This window comes from Bos taurus, chromosome X (assembly GCF_002263795.3).
Source record: "Bos taurus isolate L1 Dominette 01449 registration number 42190680 breed Hereford chromosome X, ARS-UCD2.0, whole genome shotgun sequence".
Taxonomy (NCBI): Eukaryota; Metazoa; Chordata; class Mammalia; order Artiodactyla; family Bovidae; genus Bos; species Bos taurus.
In genome coordinates, this window is record NC_037357.1 from 98,067,000 (window position 1) to 98,092,831 (window position 25,832).

Consider the following 25,832-nt stretch of genomic DNA (forward strand, 5'->3'; position numbering starts at 1 on the left):
TCATATGCTCCTTAATGGGGCCAGCCATCCTTCCCTGGTGCTCCCTATGCTTGTCTACCTGTCACCTGCTCTCAAGCATGGTGCTCCCTGGGTACTTACTGATGGCATCCTTTCCAGTGCCCCTCTGTTCCCAAGCACCTGCACACCCTCCTTGAGGGCACAGAACCTGGGGGTTCAGGGCCAGGTGGAGAACCCCACTGGGCACCTCTGTCCTCCCATCTACCACTAAAGAGCTACAGTGAGCAGATCGCCTGACTGGAAAGCTTTCCTGGGGTTCCACTCTGCACTCAGGGTAGAGAATTCTTGCTGTAATGAGTGATGGAGTCATTTCTTTGGGGAAGAAACTCAGAAAGTGACATGGATGATACATACCTCTACTTGGGTTCTGTGTTTGAGGTCAAAGAAGACTGTGAGAAACTTTCTTATACTTTCTCATAGGTCTTCATTTGTTAAAATAGCTATTATGTGCTAGGCTCTGAAATAATATGGACAGATTTAATCTTTACTGTGATACTGTGAGGGAGAGATTATTGGCCTTATTTTAAATATGAGGCCATAGATATTGGGGCTTCCCAGGGGTGCTAGTGGTAACGAACCCACCTGTCAATGCAGGAGACATAAGAGACGTGGGTTCGATCCCCGGGTCGGGAAAATCCCCTGGAGAAGGGCATGGCAATCTACTCCAATATTCTTGCCTCCTGGACAGAGGAGCTGGCTGGCTACAGTCCACAGGGTCACAAAGAGTCAGACACAACTTAAGTGACTTAGCACGAATGTACACATAGATACTTAAGAGTGGCATTCAAATCATTTGCCTCAAATCACATACATAGTAAACAATAAAAGGTATCCTCACTTGTTTGATTTCACCAAATCATACCAAGAAAAAAATAAAAATGAATGTCTGGTTTGCTATTTCCTCCCTTCCTTGTATATCACTGAATAACAAAATAGTGACTTTTCAGGGCATATATTTTTAGTTTGAAAGAATTTGTGTTTAATATTAAGACTATCTCTTTATTCCAAAGAGCACGTTTTTTGCTGTCCCACTATATGTCAGACTCCGTACTAGGTGCTCTGGATACAGCAGTGAACATATATCAAAATAAGGGGTATTTTTTGTCAAGTCCTGAGATTAAAAACAGGAAGCTTTGTGTGTGTTTCATCTTGTCCTTTCTTCTATCAAGGCATTGAAACATAGAGCCCAAGATCAGTCGTCATCATTTTTCCATTGATTCACAGAATTACTGAACTAACAAGGTACTCCTGAGGTTACTACACCAGCTCCTGAGGTGTGAGGGAAATGTGAACTAAACCATTCTATTATTAATAACTTTCAAGGAGGGAGATTCCATTAAGCCTTTGTGGTAGTTCCTACTTTAGACTTTTACAGCCTGTTGTGATGATGATAAATTATTTCTGCCCCATAAGAATTGGCAAGTATGAATCTGAATTTTTAAGGTGAATACATTAAGAAATTTTAAAAAATCTTAAATTCTATACCTTTAACCAAAATAAACACCTTTAGACATTTTGGGATGATGAGCAGAGAGCCTAGATGCATGGTCACATACCTGTTTTTCTATAGCTGTGGCCTGAATCCTACACATTCTGAGATAAAGCGAGAAGCTTTGTGACTGTCTGACAGTTCCTCCTGCTTTTCTGTCAGAAACTCTGTGTTCTGTTTACCCCACTTCTCAATCTGGTATAGATGCTTCTGGAAACATCTCTTTTAGTAGTTATCTTTGCCACTTCATAGGTAAGTTGACCTTTTTTTTTTTCTTACAGAAGGCTCTTTGCTTCATGTAGAATTGTACACCTATTTTAATCCTTATCATTATGGTTAAAAGACCTCCTGATACAGTAGAATTCTCAGTTCATGGACTATAGCCTTGAGCCTGTTTTATTAAACTCTCATGTGGTAACTTACCACGTGCAAAGCTTCAGTGATGACCACTTTTCACCTCAAGTCTCATATTCCATGATTTAGTTTATCCCTTGAAAGTACAAGGGAAAACCAGAGCCCCTTTAAATACTTCCATCATGAGAGCACCAGTTGTAGGGGAAACATCTCCCCAAAGTGTAACTTATTAAACTTTCATGAAAGTTTCCCATTTAAAATGTCACATTGATAAGTCTCTGAGATAAAACTAGAAGCTTTATCTGTGCACATTTCATCTTGTTCTTTCTTCATCAGCAAGCTGTTGAAATAGATCCTACAGGCATTCATTCTCTACCCTGCAGAACTATCCAGTTTACTGAGTAGAGGGCTCCTGCTCTCTGGAGTATGTCATGCTGGTGCATGTTTCAGGGCCTTGGTGGCTGTGGTGCTACCTCTTTGCAGTATCTGGGCCATGCTTGGCTTGAATTACCTTACAGCGGCTCTTTCATCCTGGTCCAAGAAAGGACTCATGGCAAAAACTGTTATTCCTTTCAATGTCCAGCTTTTTGTCTAGCTCCTTAGTATACTAAATGTGACATTCTTCTCCATGTACCTAAGATTGTGCTTCACATTAGGGACAAAAGCAGTCTGGGTTGCAGACTTAAACAACATGCAGTTTCACTCAATCAGTGAAAGATCGCATTTGCTCAGTCACTTCAGCCATGTCCAACTCTGCGACCCTATGGACTGTAGCCCCTAGGCTCCTCTGTCCATGGGATTCTCCAGGTGAGTGTACTGGAGTGGGTTGCCATGCCCTCCTCCAGGGATCTTCCCAACCCAGGAATCAAACCCACATCTTTTATGTCTCCTACATTGGCAGGTGGGTTCTTTACCACTAGCGCCACCTGGGAAGCCCTCACATTTGATAATTCCCCAGTTTTTCAAGGTGAAACTTTTCCACTGAGATCACTATGACAGTTGTGTTAATGCTGGTGGGTTTGTATTTTGGGAAAACTTTAAGTTAATATATTTATACTCATTATGTTATTTCTTATTAATTTAATGCTCATTTTCATTTTAGTTACCTATGTAATTATTGAATATCCAGACTCCCCACTGAAGTTCAAATTCCATGATGATGGAAACTGTTGTCACATTGACTCATATATGTATAGTAGCTGTATATATATAAACAGTCAATACTTGTTTTTATGTGTAAGGTAAAGAACACTGGTGGGGACCTGGAATTTGGGCCCCAATCCCATTTTTGCCTCAACAGCGTAGGCGACCTTGGGCCAGCTACTTCCCATAACTGGACTTCAGTCTCTTCATCTGTGAAATAAGGCCATAGGAAGGGGGATTCATGCAGTCACTTTCAGCTTTATGAGTCTCAGAGTGTGAGTCTGACTAAATGGAGGAAGAATTGCAGCCAGTCCGTTGAATGCCACGACTTTCTTTCCAAACCCCGGCTGATTCCATTGAAGTGCCCTGCCCTGGGCTGGGAAGGGCTGGCCCAGGGCCTTCCTCAGGAGCCCAGGCCAGAACCCGTCACCTCCTTTGGGACATCCGGGAGCAGTGTTTTCCACACTTTTCCTGTTGCAGCCCCGTTCTCCTCAAAATAATAAAAGAATTAAAAAGACTTCTGCTTCTTTGTGGGCAGAAGCCATGTCAACCTTAACCTATGCCTGGCTGTTTGCTGCAGCTAAGATGGAGGAATCCCAGGAGGTGGTTCAGTGGGCAGTTGCTCTGGTGGGAGAGGAGGGTGGAGACACTGGCCTTCCCCTGCTGACTGGACTTAGAATTGACTTCAGCCTCCACTCCTATGTCCCATCCCCTGCCCTACCTCCAGCACCACAGTTTCTAGCCACCTTGTAATACTTCAGATCCTCTGCCTGGCCAGGTAATAGGGATTCAGATGACTGTAGTAAGTACAGTGGTGTGTGACAGACCAGTCTCAGAAGCTAGGAGCCTGAAATTTACCATATCAAAACCCCTCCCCTGAGCCTCTTATATATTCCCCCTTCCCCTCCCCTTATCTGATTTACTGCCAAGAAGATTGGAGCCCTCTCTGTGACAGTTTGGAAAGTCCTGGATCAAATGGTCTCTTCTCTAATGCAAGGGGAATCAAATTTGAGAATTCAACAAAAAATTATACCAATTCCTGGGGAAAAAAAAAAAAACTATAGCCTACCAAATCTCATCTGAGATGAAATCAATAATCTGAATAGTTCTATAATCATTAATAAAACTGGATTCATAGTTTAAAACATTCTGAAAAAGAAATCTCCAGGCTCAGGTGGTTCTGCTGGTAAATTCTAACAAACATTTGAGGAAGAAATAGCACCAATTTTAGACAATCTCTTTCAGAAGAGGGAAAAGTTCCCAGTTTGTTTTATGAGGCCAGCATCACTCTGATACCAAAAATGGTAAAAAGAACAAAACAAAGAAAACCACAGACCCATATACCTCAAGAACATAGATTTTTTAAAAAACATAAAAAATATTAGCAATATTATCAAATTTATATGTTTAGAATTGTTCGTAATATTTCCTTATTATCCTTTTAATGTCAGTGAGAATGATGTGGTATTCCCTCTTTCATTCCTGATGTTAGTAAGTTGTGTTTTTTTTTTTTTCCCTTTGTCAGTCTTGCTAGAGGCTTAATGATTTTATTGATATTTTCAAGTAATCAGTGTATGTTTTCATTGATTTTTCTTTCTTTCCTTTCTTTGCCTTTTTTTCCCTTTCATTTTCATTTATTTCAGCTCTGTCGTTTCCTTGCTTTGGGTGAATTTTGCTCTTTGCTTTCTTGTTTTTGCATGTGGAAGCTTAGATTATTGATTAGAGACCTCTCATTTTTCTAATATAACTGTTTGTTATAAATTTCCCTATAAGTAGCATTTTAACTGCATCACACACATTTTGATATCTTGTATTTTTTATTTTTTTAGTCACACCATGCAGCATACAGAATCTTAGTTCCCTGACTAGGGATCGAACCCATGTCCCCTGCAGTGGAGGCATGGATTCTTAACCACTGGACTGCCAGGAGGTCCCACCCATGATAAGCTTATATTTTTATTTTGTTCAGATTAAATTTTTTTCACTTGAAACTTTCCCTTTGACCCATACATTAATTTAGAAGTAACATTGTTGATTTCTAGTTTAATTTCATTATGATCAGAAGACATATTTTGCATTATTTCAATTCTTTGAAGTTTGTTGAGGTTTAATACTTTAGAGTTTGGTCTATCTTGGTGGATATTTTATGTGTACTTGAAAAGAATGCATATTCTGCTTTTGTGGGTTAGAATGTTTTATAAATACGAGATTCAGTTGTTTGGTGGTATTTTCTGTCTACAATTTCTACTATATATTACCAAGAGAGGAGTAGGAGTTTTAAAGCTTCCAACTATAACTTTAGATCTATCTGTTTCTTGTTTGAGTTATGTCAGTTTTTGCTTAATGTATTTTGAAGGTCTGTTGTTAGATACAAATGCATTTCAGATTTTCACATCTTTTTTGGCAAATTGACCCTTTTATGTAGTCTGCTTCTTTGTTTCTGGCAGTTGTCTTTGTTTTGAAGTCTGTTTTGTCTAATGTAAAGCCACTTCAGCTTTCTTCTGAAGTGTTTTCATAGTATACCTTTTTCTATCCTTTTACTTTTAACCTATCTACAGATAGTATTATATTTCAAGTGAGGTTTTTGTTAGCATATGGCTCATATTTTTTATTCATTCTCATAGTCTTTGTCTTTTCATCTGTTTAGACCATTTGAGTTTAACATAATTATTGATATTGGATTTATGCCTATCATTTCATTATTGTTTTCTGTTTGTTCCTTCTATTTTCAGGCATCTGTTTTCTGTATCCTGCCTTCTTTATTTATTTCTTAGTGTTTTATTTTACTTGATCTCTTGTGTTTCTGTTTGTATCTTTTTATTCAGTACCTGCTCTAGAAATTGTGACCGTCATAAAGGTCCCTTTATCCTCCCTTCTGTTGTTACTTTCATCTGATCTGTTATATTGGCATACTTTGAAATCCCGTAGGCAATGTTATAATTTTTGCTTTCAACAAAGAGCTCTAGAGGAAAAGTATTATGTTTTATTTTTAGCCAGATATCTACCAGTTCTCTTGCTCTTTCTTCAGTCCTCATGTTCCTTGTGGTATCACTCCCCTCTGACTTTTCTTTAGCTGTTATCTTAGAGGAAGTCAGCCGCCAATAAATGATCTTAGTTTTCCTTCAAGTGAGGATGTCAGTATTTCACTTTCATTCCTGAAGGACAGCTTTTTGAATGTATAGATTTATGTCTCTTGGGACTTCCCTGGTGGTCCAGTGGTTAAGACTTTGTGCTCCCAATTCCGGGGGCCTGGGTTCGATCTCTGGTCAGGGAACTAGGTCCCATACACCACAACTAAAGATCCAGCATGCCACAACCAAGACCTGGCATAGCCAAATCAATCAATATTTAGATTTATGTTTCTTGAGAAATTTAGGAAGCTTTCAGCTATTATGTTGTTAGATTTTCTTCCTGCACTGCATTCTTTCTCTTTTTTCTGGGACTACCATGACACAAATGTCAGATCTTCTGTTATTGTCCCACAAATCCCCGGGGCACTGTGGTTTTGCTCTTAAATCTTTTTTTTGTTTGTTTCCCTCTCTGTTGTTCAGATTGGCTAATTTCTATGGTTTTATCTTCAAGTTCACTGACTCATCTCCACACAGCACTGAGCCCATCTAGTAAGTTTTTATTTCATTTTATTTTTCCATTCTAAAATTTCCAGCAGTTCTTCTTTGTATATTTTCTGTCTTTGTTCAGATTTTGGTTCAGACGGTAAAGCATCTGCCTACAATGAGGGAGACCTGGGTTCAATCCCTGGGTAGGGAAAATCTCCTGGAGAAGGAAATGACAACCCACTCCAGTATTTCCACTCTGGAAAATCCCATGGACGGAGAAGCCTGGTAGGCTGCAGTCCATGGGGTCAAAAGGGTCGGACATGACTGAGCGACTTCACTTTCACTTATAGGTTCCAAGATTGCACATGATTGGTTGCTGGAGCATTTTTATAATAACTCTTTTAAATTCTTTATCAGGTAGTTCAAACCTCTCTGTCTTCTTGACATTGGCATCTGTTGATAGTCTTTTCCCATGCTGGGTAATTTTGAATTTTATCCAGCATATTTTGAGTATTATGAGACTGTATCTTGTTGAAAGCCCATGGAGAATGTTGCTATTTTTGTTTTAGCAGACAGTCTACTTGGTTAGGTTCATAGAGCAAGTTCTAACCCACCTTCTGTTCTAACCCACCTTCTGGTCCCAGTGTCAGTTCAATTTTCCAAGCCTTGACAGTGGTACTTGAATGTGTCTGATATATATGCTCCCCAGTGACCTGCCTGGGACTTAGGTAGTTCAGTTCTCAGGGTCTTCAGTAGGCTGTTTAGGATGAGATCCACGCAGGTAAAGCTTACAGGTGAGTCCAGGAGTTCAGAAACCATTTATGGGGCCTCTTCCCAAGTTCCTTCCTCTGTGATCTCAACAGTACTTTTAAAAAATTTTTATTTGATTCAAGTATAGTTGATTTCCAATGTGTTTATTTCTGCTGTAGACCAAAGTAATTCAGTTAGTTATATAATTCAGTTATATATATGTGTTTGTGTATATATATATGCCTGCATGCTAAGTCACTTCAGTCATGTCCAACTCTTTGCGACCCCATGGTTTGTAGTCCGCTAGGCTCCTCTGGCCATGGGAGTCTCCAGGCAAGAATACTGGAGTGGGTTGCCATGCCTTCCTTCAGGGGATCTTCCCAACCGAGGGACTGAATCCTCATCTTTCATGTCTCCTGCATTTTCTGCATTAGCAGGCTGATTCTTTACCACTAGCGCCACCTGGGACGCTATCTATCTATCTATCTATATATATATATATATATATATATATATATAAACACACACACTCTTTTTTTGACTCTTCCATTATGGTTGATCAAAGGATATTGAATATAGTTCCTTGTGCTATACAGTAAGACCTTGTTGTTTTCCAATAGTTTCTAAGTCCACCAGACTTCCCTTTTTTTAACCAAAAAATTGGATTTCATTATTCTGTTCTGCCATGTACTTCCACATCTGTGCCCATATCCCCAGTGCAAGCAATAGAGAGAAACACCAGAGAGAGAAAAAATATCGCGAGCTTTGGCCCCATCCTCTTGGAACCCCTGTTCTGCTGAACCCAGAGGAATGTTCTCCTCCTCCAGAGTTCTGGTCCTGCAGGCTCCTGTTGCTCCAGGCTGCTCCTGGGGGCTGTGGCCTGAGAGAACAGAGAGGAGGAAAAAAATGAGGGATTTCCCCCACTCTCTGAGTGTCAGGAGTTTTCTTTCCTGCTCTCTGAGCCAGAGCTACAGGGCATCTCCTGGCTCTCTGTCAGTGCCTGGTGCCTGCTGGCAATGTGTTGAGTTCAGTCTTGGGGCATACTAGAGGAAAAGTCATGGTAAACTTGCTGGCACTTTGGTGGTATTTGAATTCTAGTCTTTCCTAATCTGCCTGCTACTATTTACTCCTCAGTCCTCAAAGAGCTGCTCCAGGCAGTCCTTCCAGGTTTTACAGTTTGTGTTCCCTGGGAAAGACAGGGTGGAGTGTGCTGTCAACATCTTAAGCAGACCCAGAAGTTCTATGTCTGTTTTCAAATATTTAGAATAGCATGAATTTAAACAATGGATATGTGAACTGTCTCCTTAGTGTTACTCTACCCAGCTTTACATCTTTGCTTGAAAAACCATCCTTGGATCTAGATGTGCATTTTAGAAGGAAGGTGGGATTAATACTGCCAATTAGTAGTGTTATATCCATCATTCGATGAAATTAAAGTTGCTTCTTTCTTGACACTACAACTAAAATTAAATGGAGAGAGTTTTTTTTTTTTTTTTTCCTCATTGACCTATTTATTACAATGGAAGTTCTTTTTCAAGCACAGAAGTTATACATACAACTCAGAGCTTTCTGAAATCCTTTTATCCAACTAGAAAAAGACCAGGGAGACAGTGCTTCTATAAATTTGAATCCAGCAAGCACCCTCTTGAGGCAATGAAATACTTCTTAAACGAAGAGAGCTTCGTTGTGCAGATTTTTCAGTGCTCTGTTTTAGATTCTGAATGTTAGCTGGGCTTATAATTCCTGGAGAAGTGATTATTATGCTAATAGTTAAAATAGTTGAGTTAAAAATCTGAGAACAAGCGTCTATGAGGATTGGAAGTGAAATTGTAAATGTCTCCCTCCATAGCTAAACAGTTAAAGGTATTACCAGGGTGGTGAATGATTTTCAAAGACCTGTTGTTCAGGAGGGGTGGGGAGCAGGAAACTCTGTTGGTATTAGAGGAGAATGGAATGTTTTAGGCAGTGGGGGGTTGTCATTTCCAGGAGCAGGGCTGGCAGTGCGGTGGGAAGGTCTGGCTCCAGCTTGAGCCCACTCACAGGATGTTAGGGGGAAGTGTGACTAAGGTCACGGCCACGCCACATGGTGGGCCAGCTGGAGCCAGGGCAGGGGCCGCTGTGGCCACACATCCTGAGTTTCCATAGTCTAATGCACTGGGTTTGAAAGAAAGGGTGGATGCAGGATGCTGGCTAGGCGTGCAGAGCGCGTGGGCTGCTATGTCTTTAAGTGACAGTGGGTGGAGATTACAGCATTTCTTCTGCTTTTCCTTTGACACCTTTTAAAGATACAACCCACGGTTTGCAAGGGTTTCTGCCTATGTCTGCTAGAGGGATCTGAAACCCTGCAGCATTCCTAGGAGCACAAGGAAAAATTTTGAGTACCATTGACAATGAATATGGAAATTTTAAATTAAGCTGGAAATTTGAAATGCTCTTCATATTCAGCAGTTTAATAGGGGACTATTTTGAAATCCTTCTTAGGGAATTTTGAGACGTTTTCACATCTGAAAAGGATACGTACATTGCTTGTAACTTTTCTTTGGAAAAGGGCTATTCAGGTTGTTTAGCAGGTTGGGTTTCAGAATTTCAGCAGCTTTATGGTGTTGTCATCCAGTTTGACAGATTGAATGTGCACTTAGAGGAAATGGAATGTATTTTTAATCGCTGGAATGTATTATACCTAAGGAACATGGGAGAGTATATATCAGGTTTCAGCTGAGATTAATATTTTGCTGATGATTTTTCAGCTACATGGCAAGTTTAAACTCAGCCTCTACTTGAACAGTGTCTAGTATTTCCTGATTGTCAAAAAGAAAATGGGTCTTAGAAAACTTGTCTAGAATTCTTATCCTTAGCCCATTAGGAGCCAAGGAGGTCTCACTTGAAAATTAATGTCTTAATTTAGGGAAAAAACCAATTGTATTAAAAAGTATAAAGTATAAATCTTTTCCCTCCCTCAACAAATTATTTTAAAACTGCTTTGAGGAATGAGGCAAGGGGTTTTCTTTAGATTACTTGGCAGTTTGAATTCAAACCCTTTGCCTTCAAGCATCACCATAGAAACTTGGGTAGGAGGCTGTAAGTACTGTGGGCTGTTATCCTTAGGCATCATGGTGAAGATTCTGTGTTTTTAAGATCGTGTCTCCTGGCAAGGATTCATTGAAGTGAAAATGAGTTTCCTTTAAAGTGCTAAGTATTTACTTAGTTGTGATGTTCTTCCTAAAAATTAAGATTTGCATTCCTCCTACAGAGAGAAAGGTAGAGGAAGTAGAAAAAATCATAATCTTGAGTTATGTTATTTTGATTGTAATGCCATATTCAAAATATGTGATCTTACCTTTGAAATTAGGGGCCTGAAAGGGACAGATGTCTGTTTTAAAAGCTACAAATTCTTTTAATAGAAAGGGAGAGTGGAAATCAAGCATTTTTTGAGTGGTCACCCATTCCTTTTATGGATTTTTTTTTTTAATTTTCACAGCTGTTCATTGAAGTAAATTTATAGACTTGAAAAAAAGTCAATGCATAGGATGGTGAGTTTGGCCTTTGTTGGACAGGGGATGCTAAGAAGGAGGAGAAGCTAAACAGACGGGTGTGTTTGGGGACTTAAAACAGCTGAGAATGACTTTGCCCCTTCAGGACATTTGGCAATGTCTGGAGTAGGTTTTTGGTTGTTCCAACTGGGGAGTGGAGATGCTATTGGCCTCTAGTGGATTGACACTAGGGATATTGTTAAACATCCTACAATGCACAGGACAGCGCTCCTAGCCTCAACACCGATGAATGGTCTGGCCCCGAATGTCAACAGTACTGGTCTTGAGCAACCATAACTTGAAATGAAATAAAAAAGAAATTAAATATTCTCCCTGCCTCACTGAAATGTGTCGAAGAAATGTTAGCCTGAGTCACCCACCTTAGCAAAGAGTTATATCTAAATTCTTTTTCTAGATATCTCAATGAGTAGAAACCATAGCTTACTAACAAAAAGGATTTATATGTGATCTCTGGGATCCATTATTTTAATCATTTTTTAAATGTATAGTTCATTTATAATGTTGTGATAGTTTCAGGTATACAGCAAAGTGATTCAGTTATATATATATATAACTGAATATATATATATATGTATATATATGTATGCTGCTGCTAAGTTGCGTCAGTCGTGTCCGACTCTGTGCGACCCCATAGACAGCAGCCCACCAGGCTCCCCCGTCCCTGGGATTCTCCAGGCAAGAACACTGCAGTGGGTTGCCATTTCCTTCTCCAATGCATGAAAGTGAAAAGTGAAAGTGAAGTCGCTCAGTCGTGTCCGACCCTTAGCGACCCCATGGACTGCAGCCTTCCAGGCTCCTCCGTCCATGGGATTTTCCAGGCAAGAGTACTGGAGTGGGGTGCCATTGCCTTCTCCAATATATATGTTTGTTTAGTCACTAAGTCATGTCCAACTCTTTTGTGACTCCATGAACTGTAGCCCGCCAGGTTCTTCTGTCCATGGAATTCTCCAGGCAAGAATACTGGAGTGGGTAGCCATTTTCTTCTCCAGCCATTCTCTTCTCCAGGGGATGTTCCCAACCTAGGGATCAAACCCAGGTCTCCTGAGTTTATATATTATTATATATATAAATATAATTTTCACTTTCTTTCCCCATATAGGTTATTACAAAGTACTGAGTATAGTTCCCTGTGCTATATAGTAGGTCCTTTTTGTTTATCTATCTGGGGCCCATTATTTTTTAGGATTTCACTTTCAAGGTACACTGCTTTTTCTCCATTCTGCTTTTCTCATAGTAGAATTTTGTCTTCTTTCACTTCCACCTGATCTCTCCATCATGGAGGTAATAATCAGTTGGCAGCCATTCTGTATGAAGTATTCTTTTGTCCAGGGTATTTAGAAGCTGCTATTATATTCAACTGAGCTTCAGGTACCATCATCCAGTACAGAGTGCTACAGTGTATATTGGCTATGTTCAAACTGTTACTAAGCATCAAAAACAGTAGGGGTTGCAAAGTCAGAATATAATGTACTGTAAGGATATAGCTTTGTTAGCATCAAGTGGCAGTAATATGTAGTTCTTGTTAATAAAACACTTAAGTTCTATTTTTAGATGTTCAGCTTGTGCCTGGAGACTCAGAAATTGAGTTTCAAAGCCTCAGCAATTCAGAGGTCCTCTGCTCCCTTTTGCCACTCAAGCAGGTTCCTTCCCCTTTTCACCATTTCAAGTGACCATAGATTTGTAAAAGGTGATATACCCATAGTATCTGACGCAAGACGTCATTCTTAGACATTTTGGAACACTTACCACTGTTTTGGGCTTCCCTGATAGCTCAGTTAGTAAAGAATTGCCTGCAATGCAGGAGACCCTGGTTCGATTCCTGGGTTGTGAAGGTCCCCTGGAGAAGGGCTAGGCTACCCACTCCAGTATTCTTGGACTTCCCTTGTAGTTCAGCTGGTAAAGAATCCGCCTGCAATGGGGGAGACATGGGTGTGATCCCTGGGTTGGGAAGATCCCCTGGAGAAGGGAATGGCTACCCACTCCAGTATTCTGGCCTGGAGAATTCCATAGACTACAGTCCATGGGGTCGCAAAGAATTGGACACGAGTGAGCGACGTTACCTTTCTTTTTACTTTGCACCACTGTTTTAAATGGCAGAACACTGCAATCAATGAAAAGATGGAATAGAGCTGGGACAAGAGAGCTGGAAAGCTGAGAAAGGTGAGGTTTGCAGACAATGGGAAGAGTGTCAAATAAACCAATAGTGGTTCATTCTGCAATATCTGAAATATTTTTGAGCACCTAGAAAATGTGAGTTCTTTAGGCACTGGTGGCAGTCTGGAGAGAGAGAAGGGATGGGATTTAGCTAGAACTGAAAGGGCTGATGGAAGGAACAGCAAATAAGACAATCTAGACTGCTGATTTTATAAAATAAAACATTTTCTCATAGTCCTAGGAGAAGACCAGATGTCTGCCTCTCAGTTTTAATTAGGAAATGTGCTATAGTTATCTGAAAAGGATTACCTTTGCCCTCTTAAAATCATATTTTACAAAGATGCTGCCACTAACTCTACCCAAAAAAAAAAAAAATAGAGATGTATATGGGTATAAATAATACACAGATAGAGCTATGTTCTCAATGATAGACATTGAATTGAAATTTAAAAATATAAATATTTCCCCATATTACCTTTTTAAAAAATGTTGAACAATGGACATGCAGATTTTTGTTGTGGTGGTTCACTGAACATTATCCTTTCATCTGCTAAAAGTTTAAACTCCACAGAAAATTAGAAAGCAACCTAACCATTTTAAGTCATATTTTAAAAATACATCTCTTGGCCTGAAAAAGTGTACATATTATATTACTTACCTATCTTACAACTGATCTTTTTAATTTGCCAAGGTCAGAGGATATACTGACAAGGGTGGAAAGTGACTTTCACTCAGGCTGGGTTTATCTTTTGTTTTGTTCTTCCTCAGTTTTAATCTCTCAGAAGAACTTTTTATAATTTTTTAAAAAATTTGGCCTGAGCTATAATTTTATATCTTCTTTTTATAGGGTACTTTGAGTGAGGCACTCCCTCTCTAATATCAATTTTATTAACTTTTAAAACAAGGGGGTAAAAACAATGGTGGATGGGGATAGATGAAACAAGCTTGGCAAAAATAACCTTTGCAGTCAATTAAAGGAGTCATTATACTATTCTCTCTACTTTGGGAGATGCTTTTAAGAGCTCCCCAATAAAAATATTTTTAAAGGAGGCAGCAGAAATAGATGATACTAAATCTTGTTCCAGAACAACCATTGGTGCTCTTAAAAGGTCTGGGGGAGATCTGAACATACCCAGAGGCCAGGTTCAAAGGCAGGCATATGTGGTATGGGATTGGCTCAGGACTGTCTGGAACCAGTAGAAGATGAAGGGAGAAGATGAAATGAGTGATGAGCGATGTAGATTGAAATTTCTTAGCTGTGATGAGTGAATCCTGACCTGGCTCTTATAAACTTAACCGTAATGGAGTCTGTCCTCTGCTCATTCTATTCAGCCCCATTTCTCCCCTCCTTTCCTCTATAAATTGGTCCAAACCTCCCATTGCCCTGAACAATGTTATATGTTCATAAATGCAGAAATATGGTGCCATCTCGAGTCTTGCATGCCCTCAGCAAGATGATCAAGAGTTTCTTCTGTCTCAACACTTCTGGGAGCTGTGCATTTGTTTCTGGGACACTTTAGTCTTTGTCATGAAGCTCTGATTAAGTGCCTCACTTCAGTGGTTGGGTTTCTGGAGCCATCTCCTTATTACCTTGCAAGAGTTGTTTTATTTATTCTGATGTACAGGACACACATTAGGTAGAACTTTCACCCTGTCCATCTTGGAACTCACTGATCCTCAAATCTTACACTTACTTGACTTTCTGTTGAATCCCAACAAGAGCTACTGAGAGCACAGACTTTGTTGTTGTAGTTCAGTCACTCAGTCATGTCCAACTCTTTGTGACCCCATGGACTGCAGCACACCAGGCTTCCCTGTCCTTCGCTGTCTCACAGAGTTTGCTCAAACTCATGTCCATTGAGTCAGTGATACCCTACAACCACCTCATCCTCGGTCATCCCCTTCTCCTCCTTCCCTTAATCTTTCCCAGCATCAGGGTCTTTTGTTTACTCTATCCATCAGGTGGCCAAAGTATTGGAGCTTCAGCATGGGTCCTTGCAATGAATATTCAGAATTGATTTCCTTTTAGAATTGACTGGTTTGATCTTGCTGTCCAAGGGACTCTCAAGAGTTTTCTCCAACACCACAATTCAAAAGCATCAATTCTTCGGTTCTCAGCCTTTTTTATTGTCCAACTCTTACATACATACATACATAGATTCATGAGTACTGGAAAAACCATAGCTTTGACTATACGGACCTGAGACATCTCAAAAACCCTAGAAATACATTTTAATATAAGAGCTCCAGAGATGTTCCTGACAACCCCATGACTACATACACATCATTCTAGTTTTCTGGCAAGGACCAGGGCACTGAAGAGCAGAGATTCAGAGGTCTCCCACCTCAGAGGTCTTAACTATCTTCTGAGGCTGGAGATAGATGTAGCGCCACCTGCCACCCTCATATGGAACTGCACATGTATTCCCCATTTTCTTAGTGATTTTGATTTTTTTTTTTTTTTCTTCCTAAAACCCTGAGTGAAATCTTGGAAGAAAGAAGGGAAAAGAGGAAGGAAAGAACTAGATTGAGATTGAGGTAATCATAACATCATAACAGAAAACTTTGAAGAACTGAGGTGTGGAGGGCAAATCCAGTAATACTGGCTCTGTCAATAGTGACCTGTGAGTAATTTATCCATAGATTGCCCTTTATGTAGAACCTGTTACCCCATATACTTCCCCTAAGCTGTGGTGTTTCTCTAATGGAGGAAAGACAAAAGAAGTTGGGTTACAAACTGCTGCCTAATATAATACTTGTTTCTCATTTACTCAACAGATATATATTGAACACATATGTACATAAACACAGCTGGGCAAGATGCTGGGGCTAGTGCAGTAAGTAGGCAAGATAGATTCAGACTCCTTCTGATGTAAGAATGCACCATGGCCTGTAGGTATATTCTCTGGCTCACACAGTGTTATAAACACTGCAGTGTTTCTTTCTTTTGAAAAAACTGGGAGATTGGGCCTCCTGGACCTATATCTTCAAGTGGTAAAAGTCAGGGAAGTTGGGGAGGGTTAGTATGAAAAAAATACCTACCATGGTAAGCAGAGGCACAGGTTCCACAACTTGCCCTGGCCTCCACCTCTCATTTGTTTTTGGTACTTCAGCCCCGGGGACATCTTGGTTGGGATCTCCTGTGGTCATGTTCCTCGTTTTCACAGGGATCACACTGTGGGATGGGGAGGCTTGGGTGAGAGCTGGAATGAGAAACCAGGTTGGGATGGAAGGTGTGGCTCCTGCTGCTCTCCCTGCCTTTTGGGTGATGGATGGAGTTACGCCCTCCATCCAAGCCTTCCCAAGCCACTGCTGCACAGCTTACTTTAAATAGCTGCACAGTTGCTGTGCACTCTTCAGGATTAGAATTTTAAGTCAGAAAGGGGAAATCATGGCTCCAGCTTTTTCTAACCCTCCTATCCATGAAGCCTCCATTTCTGATCGTTGGGTTCTTTATTTTTTTCTTCCCTAAATACACTTACAGCATTGTTTTCGCCTCCACACCTGTGTCTCTGCCATTCTTCTTACCTAGCCAGCCCTTTCCTACCTGCTCATTGGTGCTGCTCACCTTTGAAAGCATACCCTGCCTCGCTTTCTCTAGGCTCTGAAGGCTGGGCACTGGTGAGGTTCAGGCGGCAGGGAATAGAGCCGCCTGTAGGGGCTCTTGTGGCTTCTGCCAGATCACTTACTTTGATCTGTTTTACATACTGGGCTTTCTTGTTAATTTCCTTTGAAGAATGCATTCCAGACCTTCAGATATTTTTCATTTGTTTAGAGTCTATCTGTTACTTCATAGTATTCATTATCGTTCCTAACCTGCATGCCTGGATTCTACAATTGTATCTTAAATCCTAGACCACAGGATTCCTGTCCAACTCAGTTCTACTGTTCCAGAGCCCAGCCTGGGACTGCACATAGTCAAAAATAGATATTTGTTGCACAAGCAGATACTTTCATTTACTGATCATCAGAGTACAGTTTATAGATTATCCAAATTTAAATATTAATACCCTGAGACCTTCTTCTGAGGGCATACCCATTCGTTGCTCCTCTCAAAATGTATTAATATATAGTTTAAAAAATGGAATCCGTCTATACCACCGTCACTTTATTTCCCTTATCTGTTGGGTTCTGTCTCTTTAAGTCTGAGTCTAAAAGTAAGGGACAGGTGGTGACAGGCCTCATGGGAACAGACGTTGGAGCCTCAAACCACCTGATGTGGGGAAGGTAGGGAGGGATGGGCACTTTGACAGCATTCAAGGTGGAGACCACAGTTCAGAAATGCCCCGGGGATTCCCGGACTCTCCTTCAAGAAACACTGTGCCTGCAGCATGGCATCTCTCATTGGGCAAATAGGTACCCTTTAGGGGAGACTCCACATTCCAGCCCATGGTGGAAGGATGGCTGAACTGGCTGTTGGGGACCCTGATTTATTTGTTAACTGTACCACTTGCTGTTTTTTTAACCTTTAGCAATCACTGAACTTTTCCAGGTCTGTTTTGTCTAGCGTTAGGAATTAAATGGGCTTCCCAGGTGGTGCTAGTACTAAAGAACTTGCCTGACAGTGCAGGAGATGTAAGAGATGTGAGTTTGATTCCTGGGTTGGGAAGATCCCCTGGGGGAGGCCATGGCAACCCACTCCAGTGTTCCCCTTAAGTTTCAAAAGAGAATACTAAACTCAGACCATGGAGGATGAAAGGTACTGAGGCGAACAGACATATAATTTATTGATCAAGTCTCTGCCTTATCCTAAAATGTCAAGGTTGTATTCCATTCTTCACTAGATGTCTATGTTCCCAAATTAAGACAATTTAAAAATTATTTTTGCTGAGTTACATTATTTATTGTCCTCAAATTTTGGAGTACAGTTGATGTCTGGTTTTGCAAATTCCTGAGAGGGTCCTCATATTACTTCTAATTTTTTTTTGTTCAGTTTTAAATTCCAAGATAGAGATGATGACTTTATAGTAAACATTGCATGTAGCAATTCACTTTACCCTCCCAGTAACCCTATGAAATAGGTACTGTTGTTTCCCTTCGTTTTACAGACAAGAAAGCAGACATAGAGATGTTCAATGAATTGCCCAAAGTTACCCAGTCTGTAAATGGTGGAGCTGAGACTTGGCCCCGGGCAGTCTGGCTCCGAAGTCTGTGGTCTTAACCTTATTCTGCTGTCTGTCTCTAGAGTCAGTTAATTCAGGTAAACCAATTGATTTTTTGTTGTTGATAATGGAATTGATAATGGAATTTTGGTGCTGCTTTTCACAGCCACTACCTGACTCACAGCTTTTTTGCAATTAACTTTAATGTCATTTCCAGATAACTAATTTTTCTAGAGCTCTAGAAGTTCAATGGTTGGGCTTAATGTCTTCTGTTACCAAGAACTTGGTCAGCCTCAGTTTATGGCCACAGAGACTTTACCTGATAACTACCAACTCATCAGCTTCTGAGAAATGTTACACAGCTAGTACCTCTAATTGGGGTGATCAGTGTTGCTGAGCACACAACTGAGCACACACGCACACATCCCCTTCCAGCCACTGTGCCATTTCTCTTTGAAAGTGTTGTCTTTATTTACTGCTGCAAATACCTCTCTTTCCATGCTCCATTGTCTCCACTCCAATTACACTTCGTGTCCCTACCCACTGTACCCCCAAAATGGCTCCCATCAAGCACTCCCAGACCTCTGCATTTCAAATTCACTGGTGAGTCCCCAGTCCTTATCTTATTCAGCTTCCCAGCAGGATTTGACCCAGCTGCTCCTGCCATCTTCCTTGAAATTGTTTCCTTCCCTTGGCTTCCTTGAGGCCACACTTGATGCTCTGCCTTCCCAGAGGGTGCTCCTTGCCAGTCTTCCTTGCTGAATCCTGGCATCACTCCAACCTCTTCTTATTCAAGTGCCTCAGTTCTCCTACCACTTCTCTATCTGTCCTCACTCCCAAAGTCAAATTAATCTCTTGGCTTTCAATACCACTTAAACGCTAATGATTTCATCTTGGAACTCTTCACTCAATTTCAGATTCATTTCTGCTTGGATGTCTACTTGGCATCTCAAACCTAGCATATCTAAAACCCAACTCTTCATCCTCCTCTACACACCTCCCTAACCCCAGCCATACCCAGCCTGCCTCTTTTGGGGAAATAGCAGTTTTGTTCTTTCAGCTGTCCAGGCCAGAAACCCTGGAGTAGTCAGTGACTTCTTTCTTTAGCTTATATCCCCCATCAGTGGGCTTCCCTGGTGGCTCAGACAGTAAAGAATCCTCCTGCAATGTGAGAGACCTGGATTCAATCCCTAGATCAGGAAGACCCTCTGGAGGAGGGCATGGCAACCCACTCCAGCGTTCTTGGAGAATGCCATAGACAGAGGAATCTGGTGGGCTACAGTCCATAGGGTCGAAAAGAGTCAGACACGACTGAAGTGACTTAGCATGCACGCCCCCATCAGCAAATCCTGTCTGCTCTTCCTTTAAAATGTATCCAGAATCTGACCAGTCACCTTTATCTCCCACCGATATCACTTAGGCCAGGCCACTGGCATCTCATCTGGGTTAATCAACTAAGCATTCTGTTCCATCCTTGCCTCAGGTGGTACCTCTTCGATCTTTCCACTCTTCCCGATCAAAAGCCTCCTAGGTATTTATTTTTCTTAGAGTAAAGACCATAGTCCTTGAAAGATAATGGCCTAGAAAGCTCTATGTCATCTGCTCCCCTCATTCCTGCTCAACCGAATCAGTGTCATCTCCTTCTTTCTCCCTTGCCCATTCTGCTGTAGCGCCATGGCCTCTTTGCTATCCCTTAACTGACCACGTATAATCCTATATCTCCTCTGCCTTGCCCTCTCGTTTGTTGCCTAGGTTTCCATGGAACCCACTTCCTCCCTTTCCTCAGAACTTTGTTCAAATGCCTGCTTGATCCGAAGGGACTTTATTCACTGATGACCCTAAACAAAATAAGAGTCACCCACACACTCCCACCCCCACCTGCATCCCAGGATTGTTGGTCCTCTGTATCCTACCAGAGATCACATCACCTACTGGCATATTTTGCATTTATTTGATTGTCTGTCCTTCTCCTCTGGACTGGAAACTCCACGAGGTCAGAGACTTTGTCTCATGTTAATTGCTATCCCTTGAACCTAGCCCAGTACATGGAAGTTGAGTACTCAATAAGTTTTTTTTTTTTTTTAATGAGCAAGTGAATTAATCATTTGAACAAGGTGGTCAGAAACAGGCTATGGGAAATGAGGATTTTCCCAGGCTGGAAGGAGACCTACAGCATCTACGAAATTTTATGTGTTCTAAGAGACCACCTCTACCTATCCTTCATATTTGACTGTTTCTAAAACTGGGATACTTATTAGAATGGACAGTCTGTCCCACGTGCCATCTGCCATGCAGAGGTTATGATGCAGTTGCTGTGGCCCACGCATTTACAAAGTTGGCCATAGCTGTTCACATGGCCAACAGCTTAGTTGAGTTGTCTTGTATATTACTGGCTCTATATATGGCTGAGAGTACCTATCATTTGATGCACTTTCAATAAGAGTACACTTATTGTCCTTCAGATGAATGCATAAAGATGTACAATGGAATACTGCTCAGTCATAAAAAAGAATGAGATAGTGCCATCTGTAGCAACATGGATGGACCTAGAGATTATCATACTAAGAGAAGTAAGTCAGAGGAAGACAAATGCTGTTTGTTATCACATACAGTGATATATGTGGAATCTAAAAAATACAACAAACTAGTGAGTATAACAAAAGGAAATAGACTCACCAATATAGAGGACTAGTGTTTACTAGTGGGGAGAAGGACAGGGGAGAGGGGCAACATAGAGGTAGAGAATTAGGAGGTAAAAACTACTTCGTATAAAATAAATAAGCTACAGGGATACATTGTACAGCACAGGGAATATGGCCAGTATTTTAAAATAACTATAAATGGAGTATAACCTTTAATATTGTGAATCACTGTGCTGTACACCAGAAACTTACACATCAACCATGCCTCAAAAGGGAGGTTACACTTAATAAAATAAAATGTTATTGGCACTGAAACAAAATGTTATTGTGTACCCAGAACAGCGGGGAGTAAATTTGATATTAGTGAAGCAAATGTTCATTGTTGGATAAATGACTGAAATCCCACATTTTCTTTCAAAGCAACAACTAGGAAAATACAAGTAGTTGAAGCTGTGTTATTTGTTGCTGAGATACATGCAGGAGGACTGCCAGTTACACGCCAAGCAGTGTAACTGAAGGCAAGAGAAATCTCCAAACCTCACAGAACAAAGCAATGAAAAGCTAGTTTGACTGTCACTCAGGACTATGTTTAAGGGATTGTGTCATAGTTAATTGACAAAGTTTGTTTCTTACCTAATAATGCATAGAAGAATTGAGTGTCTTACAATCAATGGCATGTCAGGTTGGATGAAATAGAGTGGGTCTGTTTTCTAGATCTTAAATTTACAAAACGAATTTTTCTTTCTTTTGTCATTTATAGTTATTAGTTTACATTTTAGATTTTATGATGCCAAATTTACTCTTCCATATACATTAAACAAAAAGGGAGAAGCTTGGCTAGAAACTTGTGTTTTGGTTTCTTGATTTTCCCCCTGAATGTTTTTTCTCCAGCATTAAGTAGAGAGCTAGCATCATTGGGAACAATTATCCAGAAATGAAATTTGACTTTGGTTGGTTATGATTGGTTTGAAGATAAATTTTTTCAGACACTTGCATGTTTCTGGTTTTCAGCTTTTTCATTTGAATTAATTACAAGCTCCCAAGAAGATAGAAAAATAATAGAGAGAGGGTTCTGAGTGACTATCACCTAACTTCCCACCATGGTGACATCTCAGTTATCATAACCATAGCATAGCTACAGTTTAAAAAATTTGTTTTTATTTTATATTGGAGTATAGTTAATTAACAGTGTTGTGTTATTTTTCAAGTGTACAGCAAAGTGATTCAGTTATATGTATACATATACCCATTCTTTTTCAAATTCTTTTCCCATTTAGATATTTACAGAATATTGAGTAGAGTTCCCTGTGCTATACAGTAGGTCCTCGTTGGTTATTTAAGTATATCTGTGTGTACACGTCAGTCCCAAACTCCCAATCTATTCCTTTCTCTTAACCTTCCCCCCAGCCCCAGAACCATAAGTTCATTCTCTTAAGTCTGTGAGTCTGTTTCTGTTTTGTAAATAAATTCATTTGTGTCATTGTTTTAGATTCTGAATATAAGTGAGATCATGTGATAGTTGTCTTTCTCTAACTTACTTAATTTACTATGAGAATCTCCAGGTCCATCAATGTTGCTGTAAATGGCATTATTTCAATTCTTTTTAATGCACAGCCACAGTTTTTAACGGATCATCTTGCACTCTTCCAATGACCTGCTGGGGAAGGAAAAGAGAGGAAAAGTAGCTTTGTCATACTGTACAACCACTTAAGGAGTGTTCCTGGTCACAGGAGGTGAGATCGGAGGAGCCATGTTCTAGAGAGAGTCATACATTGATGGTTACCTCGTAGAGGAAGTCATCAGGTTAAATTAATTTGTGAGCTAAAACTCTCCAACAGAGAAGGTCATCATTAATTTGCTTTATTTTCAGTGCAAGGTTTCTTTTACGGAAATTGTTTTAAAGCAATTTAAAATGCTCTATAAAACTCTTAAAAGAACAACTTGGAGTTCTAGAATCAGTCGGAAGGGACTTCTGGTCAACCACTGGTTAAGTAAGGTGACTTCCCCTTTACCATCCCTGATAGGTTCCTAGTCGGCTCTTCTGAAGGCCTCTTTCTGCTTAGGTCTTCCTTCCAGTTTCCATATGGTAAGGCTTTTTTTTTTTTTTTTTTTTTTTTACGGACACATCACACCACAGACAGTTACTTTAGCGCTTTCTCTCCTTCCTTCTGCTTAATCAGCCTCAATCCTTTAATACTGGAGTAGTTTAAGCAGTTTCCCTCATTACCCTGCTTACAGCTCCTTCACAGGCTGCAGTTTTTTGAGAGCTTGGCCACATCCTGGAGAGAGGATGATGATGGATCAGATAAATTAGAGAGAGCTGAGAGATACATTTTTGGAAAAATAATGACAAAGGGGATTTAGTACTAGATTGGAAACAAAAGCTCACTATTAAAATCATGCTTTTCACATGAAACGGTGTCCTCCTTTTCTTGTTTCTCTGTCCCATGTCTATTATTTGTTCCTCTTTCACAAGCTAGGGGGTGGTCTGCATTTTAAGGGGTCCCAACACCTCCTTCTCCCCAGCCTGAGCCTCCTACTCACTTCCTGTTTTCTGCCTCACTGACTCTGTGACCTTATCACCTCCCAGCCAAGACCACCACCAGCACCTTCACCTCCACCTCCACCCCCACCCCTGACCTTGCCTGGATGCCTGACTTCCAAGTTTATTTCAGTGCTGTTTTTCGTTTTTCTTCCCTATTGTTAGATGAGAACCAGGTCACGTCAGTATAGTTGGTGATTGATTTACAAAGTCTTAAGTTCACTTACACTTAGCATCAATTATGCCTTTGAAAATTCTGTTTCTTTCCATGGAAAACGTCAGAATAGTAACCACCCCATCCCCAGTCTCACCCCAAACATTTTGGTATATTAGGAAGCAGAAAAAACCCATGCAGAGTACTTCAAGGACTCTTCTTTTCAGAGGACTGAAACTCTGAGAATTAATAAGCCTATTTTCAGTGTCTTCTCCTGCAATTACTGTGTGTGTTTAGTCACTCAGTCATGTCTGACTTTTTGTGACCCCATGGATTATAGCCTGCCAGGCTCCTCTGTCCATGGGATTCTCCAGGCAAGAATACTGGAGTGGGTTACTGTTTACTCCTCCAGGGGATCTTCCTGTCTCAGGGATCAAACCTGTGTCTCAAGTGTCTCCTGCATTGCAGGCAGATTCTTTACCACTTGAGCCATCAGAGAAGCCTTGATCAATTACTATTTAGATCATTTAAAGAGAGAGGACTAAAATATGACTTGGCAGTTTATGGACACTTTTTCCCTTGCAATAGACACAGGTCAGGGTGTGAGAAAACTAGATTTGGGAATATTATTTCTGCTTCATAAGAAACTAAAGCTTTTAATTAGGAACAGTACTGACTTGAAAGTCAAATACTGCGACATAGTGAGCTTGACTGGAGTCAGGTGGCAAGGAACTTGAAGGCAGGGGAGTAGAGAGCCAAGTCACCAAGTCTGAAAACCAATCTAGCTCAGTTTATATTGACCCAGTGTTGATATATTTTTGTAGATATGTAAATAAACCTTGAATAAAATCTCTAAAATGTTCCTTTATATAAGCAGATTTGGAGATATGTAAAACTGGGCATACCAACTGTGATCCCTAAAGAGCTTATCATTATAGATGAAAATTTCCAAATTGAGAAACACATAGACATGGAAAAGTTATTAATAAAAGCTTTTGCCTATTCAGAGTGGTCCTGAAAGATTTTATTTGGTGACCTTATGAAAGGTTGTGCTAGAACAAAAACACTGTCCCATAAATAGAAATGAACTTTGGAAAACTTGACAGTGTGATAAAGACACTGCTCTCCTTGAGCTCCTGTGTGTGGAATATTCTGTAAAGGTCCTAAATCCATTGGGAACTTTTGCCTATCTACAGAATGTCCATACCTGTGTTTAAAAGGGAAAAAAATAAACCCACCATGGATAGATAACCCAAAGGGACAATGCATTTTAGCTCATTGGTGTAGGAAAATATGTAAATTTGTCAGGAAAGTTCAAAATATGCCCTCTTGATTTCCTAAAGCATAGACCTGCCCTGGAATAGGACATATTCGATCACTGGAGCCTTTTTTTTTTAAGTAGGCAATTTTCCCCATGGTAATATTTATATTCCACAAATTACTAAACAGATTGGGTTAAAAATATGGCAGAAAAGGAAGCGCCTTTCCTGTAAGTCTGGTTAGATATGCACCCTGACTGTAAATAGCTGAGCTATGTCCTTACTCTCCATGTAAATTAAAAAAAAAAAAAGCAACCTGATTTCATATGTTTCCATCCGCCTTCTTCTCCATATCACTCCTAATAAATTCTTACAAGGATGAGGATCCACTTATTCCAGCATAGTACAGTTTGGAAGTTTCATATGACAACCCTTTTCTCACCAAAAACTAGTATTATGAAAGGAATGCCCACTTTGCTCCACAGGTTTGTTGTTGCTTACAGCCTTCCCATCAGTGTGCTCTTGAAAGGTTAAACTCACGTCTGAGCGATTGTTTTCATAAACTCAGAATTTTGCTTCCAGCCCTCATGGCTCGATAATGTGTAACCTGGTCTCTCCCCAGTATTAGCCACGTTTTTTTCACACTTATCTCTAAGGGCCAAAGATTATCTCACAGAAGCTCCGAAATAATTCCTGTGTCTGCAATGCATGTGTAAAAGGAAATTTTTCAAGGGAAGAGGGTGAGAATCAAGTTCAAACTCTTGAGAAATTTTGTAAAGGATTATATTGATTAGCAAAAGCTCTCCGGCATCTTCTGGTAGACATGTGAGAGAAAGCAGTGATTGTAATTAATTTTTAGTGAGTGCCACATATTTGATAATTGCTCTGATTCATGCTATTATATTCCTCTTCCTTCACCCACAGCAAAACAAGCTTAATTTGATTCATACCCTTAGGAAGAGGAAAAAAAAGCCTAAGATTACTCACATGGCTGTGATTCAGCTCTTGGCTCTTACCCCCACCTCCCCCTCCTCCTCCCCCCTTTCTCCCACCCTGCCCACTCCCATATTCACTCCCACCCAGTGGCGTTGCCATCAAAAACTGAGTCAGTTCATTC

General features: G+C 40.4%; 1 long non-coding RNA gene across 1 annotated transcript in view; it reads left to right on the forward strand.

Moving 5' to 3' along the window:
• LOC132344329 (uncharacterized) overlaps nucleotides 1–25,832 on the forward strand; it is a 111,658-nt gene that overhangs the window by 50,935 nt on the left and 34,891 nt on the right. The window lies entirely within an intron of this gene.